The following is a 12,772-nucleotide window of genomic DNA, read 5'->3' on the forward strand; positions in this document are numbered from 1 at the left end:
TCAGTTCATATTGTCGAGTCGCTTGGCTATTTCTATAGCCTCTCTAATCTTCCTCCTCAAACTAAACGGCTCTTTCGCCAGTACGCCGGCCTCTCGAAATTCGATCTTCATCGTGCACTATTCCCGATGTTCTGCCACCGCTGATTTGTTGTGTTGTTTGAGGCGGATATATCTCTCGTGTTCAGTTAACCTTGTGATTAAGGGACGCCCAGTTTCACCTACATGCACCAGTCCACATCCGCACCCGATTTCATAGACTCCGGACAGCTCTCGCAGAGCAACAGGCGCGCTGTAGACCAAAGCGTCAGAGGATACACAGAGGGCTGACGTGGCCCAGTAGACACTAGGCAGTTAGTAAACAACACTACGATGTAGTCGCCTCTCAGTCGCCTATTCGCCGATTTCCACCAATGGCAAGCAGTAAAGCAAACTCCAATGAAAAACGCCCGTTTCCACCAATGACAATACGCAATTCAAAGACCAATAAAATGAACTCCTAATACCACTCCTCCTCTCCCTCACATCCAATGACAGCACCCATTCATAGTATGTAAGTATCCAAACTAGTGCTCATTCAGTAGTTAGCAATAAACCCTGAAGAAGGCGTCTTGCAACAGTCACCAAAACGTCGGAATTTTACAGACGACAATGCTGCCTCAAACCCAGAAGAATTTTATTAACTGTGACAACGTCCGCGGAAGCCTACGTTTACATGCAATACTAGTTGGAGGGGAATTGAACCTATCGAGTATAAACTGGGACATCTATGGAATCATTGCAAGGTGTGTCGGCAGACCGTCTTGCAAAGCACTTTTTAAAGCGATTTCTGAAAACTGTCTGGAGCAACTATTTCGGCAGCCCACACACAATGGATGTATCTCAGACCTTGTAGTTGCAAACACGTCGGATCTGTATGGAGACGGGGATTAGTGATCATGATGTCATTATAGCGACTATGGTTATGAATAATAAGAAATCGATCAGGATGAGTGGGACGATATTTCTGCAAGAAACAGCAAACAAGCGGTTCTTGGCATCTCACTTAGACCATGAATTGCTGCCATTTAGTCCCAATATGATGGACATGACGAATTATGGGCAAACTTTAGGCAGATTGTAGATCTGTGCTCTGGACAAGAATATGTCTTCTAAGTGGATTAATGGAGGGAAAGACTCACCGGGGCTTAGCAGGAAAATGCTCAGGAAGTACAGGTAGTTGTATTCTCGGCTAAAAGGAGAACGCGAAAATAACGATAGGCATAAGATAGTCGAGATTTGTGTGTCTGTGAGAAGATCGATGCGGGTGGCATGCGACAACTACCAGTATCATACATTAGCAAGCGCTATGGGTAAGTGAGCAAACCAATTGACATATGCCCCACGGCGGACTGTTGACGAAGGTGCGAGCAATGGAACAGGTTCCCAGATGTGTTTTAGCTCTAAGACTTCTTAAACATTGCAACACAAAAGTTGCCATCGACGATGAGGGTTCAGCCGAGACAAGGGGAGCTTGAGGAATGCCACAGGGACCGCTGTTGACAATATACAGACATGATCTGTCGGACAGTGAGAGCAGCAATCTCTCGTTGTTTGGTTATAATGCTGTGGTCTACGGAAGTTTGTCGAAAATGAGTGACTGTACAAAGATACAGGCTGACTTTAGAATGGTTCGACTGCCACTAACATATATTTCGCAAGAACCACGCAGACAAGATAGGAGAAATGGGGGCTCATAAACAGGAAAAAACACAATCGTTTTTCCCTCACACTATTTATGAGTAGGACAGGAAAGTAAATGCCTTGCGGTGGTACAGGGTACCATCCACAACGCACGGCACTATGACTCTCGGGGCAAGTACTTAAATGCAAGTGTAAAACAATATTATACAGTTGAAATGAAAATCTGTCACTTAACATGAAATCTTGTGGGACATGGGATTTAATTAATTCCTACCTGACTGATGATAGATGGCCTAATGCAGGACCCTTTCCTATTAACAACGTTCGTTTCCTGTAATTTATTGTGTAATGAAAGTACATTTTCGCTACATGTCAAAATACGCTTCTGAATATCGGTACACTTTAGAAATCCAAATAGTAACTTTGACAAGGTATTATTTGCAGGCACATTATTTAGACGCTAATTACATGTTATCTTTTCTCATGTTTTTGAAGAATGCCTCTAACATGAAATTGCACCGTGTTTTGACAAAATTTCGTTATCCCTTTTCTTACACAGATATGTAATTCCTGCATACTTTAGCCGCGTGCGGAATATTCCCGTGTTAAACGATTAATTACCCAAATAACTAAATGGGTCTCGTACAAACTTTATAAAACCTAACTACTACAAAACCTATTTGCCGTTCCTCATCTCTAATTCTGTCTCATCTTTCACTATGTCCCACATTGTCTGTATTTCTTGGTGTGATGTGACTGTGTCTTTCCTGTTACATTTTTGCATTGATGACTTTTCTAATATCTTCAATAATATTCAGTTACTTTGTTATGGGCTACAGCATCAACAGCAGAGCTGTTTTCTGCTGCCAACAAAGTATCGTTTTTGTCTTGCAGGCGCACCTTTGTATGTCCCCTTTACACCTTAAACTTATTTAGACGTAGCAGATAAGCTGTTATTTATCCACGTTACCAATTCTTTGCATCGTGCTTCTTTGTTGCGCATATTAAGAATTGTCTGTACCTTTGTTGACATTAGGGCAGCTAGTTCTTTCTCTCTCGTTTTAAGTATCTTATTTACCTTTGCAGAAATCTGAACCGCCAATTCTTCATTTTTCTCAGTGATAGTGACATTTATTTTCTTGGCGAATTCCTTATACCACGTTTCAAATGTCTTGGTTACTTGTGTCACTAAGCGTGAGAGTGCTCACTGGACGCTGTCCCAGCAACGTCTCCAACAAATTATTCACCCTTGAACGATGTTTGACGGCTAGAAACCTACTTTGTAGTCCCTGACAAATTGTGCCTTGATATTAGCAAAACTTGATGTGCTAATGTGGGCTTTCAACTTGGCCACTGGTGGTCTTCATTACAACTTGATTTCCTCCTACTGTTTCTAGACATGAAACTAGTGGCCAATTCAGAGCACATCATAAAAAATGTACTAAAAGTTTCTCGAACCTTTTAAGGCATCGTCCACTCAAAGGACTCAACAAATTATACGGCCTCATTGATACAACAGTGAGGAAGCTATTTACGTTCTGTAGTGGAAGATAAAGAAAATTCTTGAGACTGTTCGGCAAAGGAGTCTCCAACCTGTTCTTGAGTGCGCTGATGCACCTCAAATTTCAGATCGGTCTCAGCCATCCCTCCACAAACGTACTTTAAATAGAACGAAAAGTTACGAAAAACTTTATGTCTATGACAATCCAGACTTATATTTGATTATCAAAGCATAATTGATGTGTGAGATAGTTTACCAGAACAATCTGTTTAACTTTAAAAACTGGCATGACCACCTCCTAAATGTGATAATAGACCTAGAATTATTTTGGTCTTCATTCATTTTCTTACATTATGTAGGAGAAGAAATGGATAATGCACAATCACCAATTGAATAAATGGCAGCATAGAAATTACCAGTGTTCTACAATTACGTTTGCATTAACTGAACGCTGAAGTTAGCAAGTTTACTATGATAGCAAACGTAATGTGCCAATGAAACATATATAGTAAACTACGAGTAGTCGGCATTTAACTTCAAGTTAGGGTTAGACATGGCTAATGTTCGAAAGTCACTTTAGTGAACAAATGAAATGTAACTGGTGCAAATGTGTTAGACTGTTGTTCATGTACTCACGTTTCTCCTCACAGGACATCCGCAACTCTTACTCATTGTCGGTGATAAAATCCTCTGCAGTTGTATTCATCTTATCCACTTGTGCTGTCCCCAGTTACTTACTCCTAACAAAATTTATCAACACAGCATATAATTCTAACCCTAAGGTTCACCCCTGGTGTGGTCCCTAAACAACGACTGAAGGCCACAGAAGACACACAGTGCCCAAATGTAATCATTTAAACTGGAAACAACTTCTAAATGCGATGAAGGTAGTGTATTTGCGACACTCAGGCACCAGTTATATTTTCCAAAACGTCGAGCGGAGATCTGTTGACTTAAACACAGGAGACCCGATACAATATCTGTAATAGTCTCCGGACAATATGTCTCCTCTACAACGACGATCCTAAAGAATCTAGAAGCGAGGAGTAGGCGGACAGTCCCATCCTGTTTGGATATGACTCGCAACGGACTGTTATACGTGAAGGACGTTGTTCAATCATCACCCATCATCTTTTGCAGCTCTACAAAGACTTCCATTCTACAAGCAGCAAGATGTATGATGTAGGGTGCAACACGGAATGAATTGTGTGGTTGGATTTGAAGCTGATACGAGTATCCTTTCATTAATCCAGGTTTTGGCAAGGACAATCCGGCATTGCACCTCAGTATCCCTTCTAGTTCTGCCTCATCTGCCCTTGTCAATTTCTGTTAACTACACCAATTTTTTGCAATAGCCTGATGGATTTCAGCTCTTAACGCAGTGTCCATTGCAATATTATTGTTCTCTCCATTCTACCAGAAGTGTTGTTCTATTAAATCTTCACCCACGTTGACCACCGGTAGCTTAAGGTAGCTACAATTTAACTGCCCATACGTGGCTTCGGTCTCAAAACTGATATGTACAGCTCTGTTTTCACCTAACGTTACTAAGCCACGTCCCATGTCCATTATTTCCATTTGTACACTTAGGACACCAATACGAAGACTTTGGCGGTAGCTGAGTGAGGCACCATAAACAGATCTGCGGTAAATATCTTAGACACATAAAGTCTAGCCTCATTTGCTTATTTACCTTGGTAGTTTCCCCAAGACTGGTCGTCATATACAGGGTGGTCCATTGATAGTGACCGAGTCAAATGCCTCACGAAAGAAGCATCAAACGAAAAAACCACAAAGAACAAAACTCGTGTAACCTGAAGAGGGATACCAGAGGGCGCTATGGTTGTCCCGCTAGTTGGCGCTGCCATAGATCAAACGGATATCAAGTGCGTTATCTTTAACAATAGGTTCAAAATGGCTCTGAGCACTATGGGACTTAACATCTGTGGTCATCAGTCCCCTAGAACTTAGAACTACTTAAACCTAACTAACCTAAGGACAACACACACATCCATGCCTGAGGCAGGATTCGAACCTCCGACCGTAGCGGTCACGCGGTTCTAGACTGAAGCGCCTAGAACCGCACGGCCACATCGGCCGGCTTAAAAATAGGAACCCCCGTTTTCATTACTTACCCGTGTAGTACGTAAATAAATTTGAATGTTTTAGTTGGACCACTTTTTCGCTTTGTGATAGATGGCGCTGTAATAATCACTTACGTATAAGTACGTGGAATCTCGTAACATTTCGCCAGTGCTGACGTATTTGCTTCGTGATACATTTCCCGTATTAAAATGGACCGTTTGCCAATTGCGGAAAAGTTGATGTAATGTTGCTGTATGGATATTGTGATCGAAATGCCCAACGGACGTGTGCTATGTATGCTGCTTGGTATCCTGGACGACATCAACCAAGTGCCCTGACCGTTCGCCGGATAGTTACGTTATTTAACGAAGCAGGATGTGTTCAGCCCCATGTGAAACGTCAGCGACGACCTGCAACAAATGATGATGCCCAAGTGGGTGTTTTAGCTTCTGTCGCGGCTAATCCGGACATCAGTAGCAGACAAATTGCGTGAAAATCGGGAATCTCAAAAACGTCGGTGTGCTATGCACCAGGAACTGCATGGTGACGATTTTGAAGGTAGTCTACAGTTCTGCCACTGGGCACAAGAGAAATTACGGGACGATGCCAGATTTTCTATTTAGCGACGAAGCGTCATTCACGAACAGCGGTAACGTAAACCGGCATAATATGCACTATTGGGCAACGGAAAAGCCCACGATGTCTGCGACAAGTGGAACATCAGCGAACTTGTTGGGTTAATGTATGGTGCGGTATTATGGGAGGAAGGATATTTTATCGATGGCAATCTAAATGGTGCAATGTATGCCGATTTCCTCCGTAATGTTCTAACGATGTTACTACAAGATGTCCCACTGCATGACAGTACGACGATGTAATTCCAACATGATCGATGTCCGGCACATAGCTCGCGTGCGTTTAAAGCGGTATTGAATAGCATATTTCATGACAGGTGGATTGGTCGTCGAAGCACCATACCACGGCTTGCACGTTCGTCGGATCTGACGTCTCCGGATTTCTTTCTGTGGGAACGTTGAAGGATATTTGCCATCGTGATCCACCGACAACGCCTGACAACATGCGTCAGCGCATTGTCAGTGCATATGCCAACACTACGGAAGGCGAACTACTCGCTGTTGAGAGGATTGTTGTTACACGTATTGCCAAATGCATTGAGGTTGATGGACATCATTTTGAGCATTTATTGCGTTAATGTGGTATTTACGGGTAATCACTCGGTAACAGGATGCGTTCTCAGAAATGATAAGTTCACAAAGGTACATGTATCACATGGGAACAACCGAAATAAAATGTTCAGACGAACCTACGTTCTGTAGTTTAATTTATAAAACCTACCAGTTACCAACTGTCCGTCTAAAATTGTGAGCTATAAGTGTGTGACTATTAAAGCACCATCTAGCACAAAGCGAAGAAAGTGGTCCAACTAAAACAAAAAAAGGGTGTGAAATCTTATGGGACTTAACTGCTACGGTCATCAGTCCCTAAGCTTACACACTACTTTACCTAAATTATCCTAAGGGCGAACACACACACCCATGCCCGAGGGAGGACTCGAACTTCCGCCGGGACCAGCAGCACAGTCTATGACTGCAGCGCCTGAGACCGCTCGGCTAATCCCTTGCGGCCCAACTAAAACATTCATATTTCTTTACGTACTAGATGAATATGTAATAAAAATGGGGGTTCGTATTTTAAAAAACGCAGTTGATATCCGTTTGACCTATGGCAGCGCCATCTAGCGGGCTAGCCTTAGCGCCATCTGGTTTCCCCCTTCAAGCTAGACAAGTTTTGTTCTTTGTAGTGTTTTCGTTTGACGCTTATTTCGTGAGATATTTGGTCCGATATATATTTAAGGTGGGTCAATCACACACTTCGCACTTGTAATGTACAACTGTTCAGTAATGACCGATAGCTGCTTTCGGCTAATGAAGATAGCATCTATATTTACTTCGCCTGTTAGGATTTCTACTATTGGATACAAGTCATATTTGGGTCTTGTGTGCGATTCTTCAAGCAATAGCTCCCATAAATCGCGAAAATTATGTAGTTTCAATTGACTTCTTCTGATTATAAGTGCAGCTTTATGTACTGTCTGTCCTGCTGAGCCACCTCGACAGTTCTGTGGATTTTCTTCTTCCCTCTAGACTTAGCCGATGATGCCTTCGTACCACCTGATTTCCTCCCACTCTTTACAGATATGGAGCTACTGGCCAGCAATGAACATGTAATAAACAACGTCCTAGAAGTTTGTTGGACAATGCCGACCGCTGTGGCCGAGCGGTTCTAGGCGCTTCAGTCAGGAACTGCACTGCTGCTACGGCCGCAGTTCCGAATCCAGCCTCTGGCGTCGATATGTGTGATGTCCTTAGGTTAGTTAGGTTTAAGTAGTCCTAAATCTAGGGGACTGATGACCTCAGATGTTAAGTCCAATAGTGCTTAGTGTTATCTCATCTTGAACAGTATAAAGCAACCTCCACGCAGTGGGCTCAGCCAACCACAAGGCCTCTTGGATACAACGGCGGAAAAGCTGTACATTCTCCACATGAAGGCTTCTTAGCCTTTCACACCTGGGCGCCCGTGTGGCGACACCAGTCACGTTCCAATGGGGCTGAAAAAAAGTGCTGGTGATTCTTGTAAGATAGTTAGCCGTTTCAACTTTTGGCCCCGCCTCTGAGAACGGAAACATTGCTCGTTGGGCCTCTCCACAGGATGGCACCGCAGTGGGCTGTCAAAATATGCCCTTAGGCTGCTGACAAAAAACTCCCAACTCGCCCCAACCTCCCAGATATCCGTCGCTTCCTCAGCCTGCCTCGATAGCCTAGACAGTGGAAAATTTACCTTTGTAAAGCTTGTTGTAGTACACCTTTTAGTGTGAAACTGTCCAGCGTCAAACAGTATGATTATTAAATTGATAACCCCACCTAACATTCGGTCGCAAATGATATAAATATTTTTACCTAACTGATCAAATTAATTATGTTAGCTGCTCATGCAAGGAGGCGAAAAGCCACTGGCTTACACAAAACACTCTGCCGTGATCAGGGAACAGTTGAGGTGTTGCCGGATCTACTGAACATACATATATTTTCATCAGTACAACCCTAACCTCTGTTATGACAACCTGCACAAACAACCCCCCCCCCCACACACACACACAGAAAGATAGAGAGAGGTAGAGAGGGAAATTTGTTTTTACTGAATTCAACCTGTGGAGGAGAGAGAGAAAGAGGTAGAAAGGGAAATTTGTTTTTGCTGAATTCAACCTGTGGCCATTATTTACTCCCTCAGCACACCTCTTGATGGAGAACTCTGTGTTTAGAGACTCATTGTATATACAGGTTATTCCAAATGATGGACTCATTTTCAAAATTTCGTATTTATTCAAGTACAAATCCAAACTGAACAAGCTCTATACCGATAAAAAGAGGAAGCTTCATAGCGTTTGATATCAATTTAATAAATTTAATAAGAGGAGGAATGGAGTCATAAAAAGCCCTGTAGATGAAGGTGCCAATGGCGCTGAGCTCCATCCTGTTGGAAAATGAAGCTTCTATAACTTGAGGGAACAGCCGTTGCTCCAACATGATTCCCGTTGCAGCTCTTTCAGCAAAGAGAAATGGTCCATAAACCTTTGTACGTAGCCACGTGGGAGTAGCCCCGTGGTGTAGGGCGCCTTGTCACGGTCCATGCGGCTTCACCCCCCCCCCCCCCCCCCCGTCGGAGGTTCGAGTGCTCCCTCGGGCATGGGTGTGTGTGTTGTCCATAGTGTAAGTCAATTTAAGTTAGATTGAGTACTGTGTAGCTTTAGCGACCGATGACCTAAGCGGTTTGGTCCCATAAGACCTTACCACAATTTTTTTCCTTTCAACAGGATACGGCAAAGAACACGTTAATCTTCGGTGAACCTCTTTCGTGTTGAAATGGTGAATGTGGCTTTTCCAAAGCCCATATGCAACATTGTGTCTGTTGACTTTTCGACTAAGGTGGCACGTCGGTTCATCGCTAAAAATTACGCTCTGTAGAAATTCGTCATCTTCCATATCTTGTAGCACATAATCAAAAAATGTGAGACGCTTCTCTTTGTCATTCGGGGCTGAGTGCCTGCACAATTTGTAATCGGTAGAGCTTGTACAACACACGGTGTCACAGAACTTTCCATGCAGCTGGTTGGGGTATTCCGAGTTCTACAGTGGCTCTATTGGCAGACTTACTGGAACTGCACCCAAAACTTTCTTGAATCCGTCGGACACCGTTCTCTGACACACGCGGTCAGCCTGTGCTTTTCCCTTTTCACATACTTCTAGTCAGTTTAAATTGCTTAAACCAACGGCTAATGCTTTTGCGAGTTGGTGGTTGAATATCGAAATTGGTGCGAAATGCTCGCTGCGCTGCAATTATCGACTCACTTTCCCAAACTCAAGAACGTTGAGAACCTTTTGCTCCACAGTCGTCATCTCACTCACAACCGACAGTGAAACGGTATGACGGCCCTATTGCCACACGAACTCTACCGGCCGCTCCTGAAACCATCACCGCCTGCCTTCCGCCGTCCGCCAAAAGCTTTGAAACTTCCTCTTTTCATTGGCATAAAGCTTGTTCATTTTGGATTTGTAGTTGAATATATACGAATTTTTCGAAATGGGTCAATCAATTAGAATAACTCTGTATTTTGAATGGCAAAGTGACCGATGCACAACAAGCAAATTTACTGCAGGTCAGTCTGAATGAATAAAATTCTTTATACTGTCTGTCTGGCAATGGCACTCTCCACCCTATATCTGAACTCGCTGATGCACCTCAAATTATTATTCCCTCTTCCCGAATGTCCGTGATCGAACTGACACTTCTGTCCCTCGCCTCGCTCCTGGTTTCCAGTAATCGGACAACATTGCACACAACGAACACAATGCCCGCATCACTACTCAGGATATCATCGCTACACTCAGCACTAAACGCAACACCGCTCCCGGTCACGATCGTGTCACCTATCGCCACCTTCGTGAAGCTCCTGACTCCTTCCTCTCCACCCTGGCCAGGCTCTATAATGTAGTCCTGTTTACCGGTTACTACCCCGACCTGTGGAAAACCTCCCATATCCTGATGTTCCTCAAACCCGACCTACCGCTGTCTCCTCCTACCATCCCATCAGCCTTACCTCTGTCTTCAGCAAGGTCCTGGAATCCATCGTCCGCAGCTCGTGGTCGTGCGGTAGCGTTCTCGCTTCCCGCGCCCGGGTCCCCGGGTTCGATTCCCGGCGGGGTCAGGGATTTTCTCTGCCTCGTGATGACTGGGTGTTGTGTGATGTCCTTAGTTACGTTTTAGTAGTTCTAAGTTCTAAGGGACTGACGACTATAGATGTTAAGTCCCATAGTGCTCAGAGCCATTTGAACCATTTGGAATCCATCCTTAGCCAACGCATCCACCAGCATCTCCGCCAGCACCGCCTCCTTCCCGTTACCCAGTGTGGCTTTCGGCCGTCCTTCTCCACCAGTGACCTTCGCCTTCACGTCACTCATCTCCTCTCCGAACAGCTCAATTCCCGTCGCTCCGCTATCTTCCTCTCCCTCGACCTTGAACGCGCCTATGACCGTGTGTGGCATTCTTGTCTCCTCTTCATGCTCCAAACCTTCGCCCTTCCTATCAATAACGTCCGTCTGATAGGGTCCTTTCTTCCCCAACGTCCTTCCTATGTCACCATCCATAACACGGATTCCTACACCTTTCTCCCCTCCACCGGTGTGCCCCAAGCTTCCGTCCTCTTCCTTCTTCTGTACCTTTTGTATACGGCGGACATGCCGCCGCCTTCACTCCCCTTCCACCTTCTCTAGTACGCCGATGACATCGCCTTCCTTGACCTCGCCCCTACCCTGCAGCGCTCCCAACAACTTCTCCAATCCCATCTTGACCGGTTCCCCATTTGGTGCAACCAGTGGTTGCTGAAGGTCAATTCTTCCAAGACCCAGGCGATCATTGTAGGCGAAACCACCCCTTCCTTCTGTCTCCTTGACTTCTATGTCACCATCTATGGCCATCCTATCACCCTCACCACCCACCCTTAAGTATCTTGGCGTCACCCTTGACCGTCGCCTCTCCTGGACCCCCCATCTCCGGACAATCCTAGCCAAGGCACGCTCCCAACTCCGTCTCCTCAAGCTCCTTTTTGGCCGCACATGGGGTCTGGACCCCTCCACCATCCTCCACACCTATAAATCCCTCATCCGCCCTATCCTCTGCTACGACCACTCTGCCTGGATCTCCACCCCTCCTACCTTTTAGAAATCCCTTCAAATGACTCGAACGCCATGCTCTCCACCTCGCCTATTGCATCCGTCTCCCCTCCCCCATGCGGATCTTGTACAGCCTTATTCCATTCCCACACCTCCTCCTTTTCCTCAAACGGATATGGATCCTCTACACCTCCCGTAAACTATATCCTGCTCACCCACTTGTCTCTCCCATCCTCTCCCACCCCCGTCCGCTGCTGGGCCTGTATTCCCACGTCCCACCTGCTCTCCGTCTCTCCACTCTCCTTACCCTCTCCCAAGGTGGATTCCACAAGCTCCCCGTGCCTGATCTACCCCTCCTATCAACTTTAATCCTCCTCTTCCACTTCCTGTGTTTTTTTCCTCAGGGCACCCTCTCTTCCTTCTCTCCCTCCTCCCTTCCTCCCCCCTCCTCCCCGCATGCTTCCCCTACTCTCCATACCTTCTTTCCTCCCCCATACCTTTTGCCACTGGCATTTCCGCTCTCCCCTCTCCCTCCTCCCCCACCTTTTTCACCTTTCGGCAGGTCCGCAGACTCGCACACGTTATGTGGACATTAGCGCGCCATCGATTTTGTGTGTGTGCCGTAGTGTTTGTGCTTCAGTGCTGTTCGCCGCCCACGCTCCATCGTTCACGTGTGTCATCTCCATCATCAGTGTTCATGTACAGTGCTAACAGTTTCTTTGGTATTTTTCGCATGTGAACGGCTTCGTGTTTTTTTCGTTACTGTGTCCACTGTTCTCTTATGTTCATTCTGTGTCTCTAATGTTTATTTTCTTGTACTGCCTGTGGCTGAAGAGCGGCGTACTGTTGCCGCTGCCAGCCCACCTTGTAGGGTGTAAAATGACAACAAAAAAAAACTCAAATTACAAGTCTTCCTCAGCCATACATCCTTGTACACTCTTTGAAGCCAATGAACAAATATGAAAAACTTAATGTCTATGGCCATTTCATTTGGTTATCAAAGAACAGTTGATATATAAGACCATTCACCGAAAAATCTTTCTTAACTGCAAAAACTGGCATGACTACCTCCTAAATCTGATAATATACCCAGATTTGTTTTAATTTGTATGTATTTTCATGTTAAATTGGATTATAAGAGACAAGGATTATGCAGGGTAACCACTTTGAAAACATGTTAACGTACAAGTTACCAGTGGTCTGTATTTATTTTTACATTAACTTAAATGCCAAAGTTTGCACTTCATCCACTGTGTTT

Source organism: Schistocerca cancellata, chromosome 3 (genome assembly GCF_023864275.1).
Source record: "Schistocerca cancellata isolate TAMUIC-IGC-003103 chromosome 3, iqSchCanc2.1, whole genome shotgun sequence".
Classification (NCBI taxonomy): domain Eukaryota; kingdom Metazoa; phylum Arthropoda; class Insecta; order Orthoptera; family Acrididae; genus Schistocerca; species Schistocerca cancellata.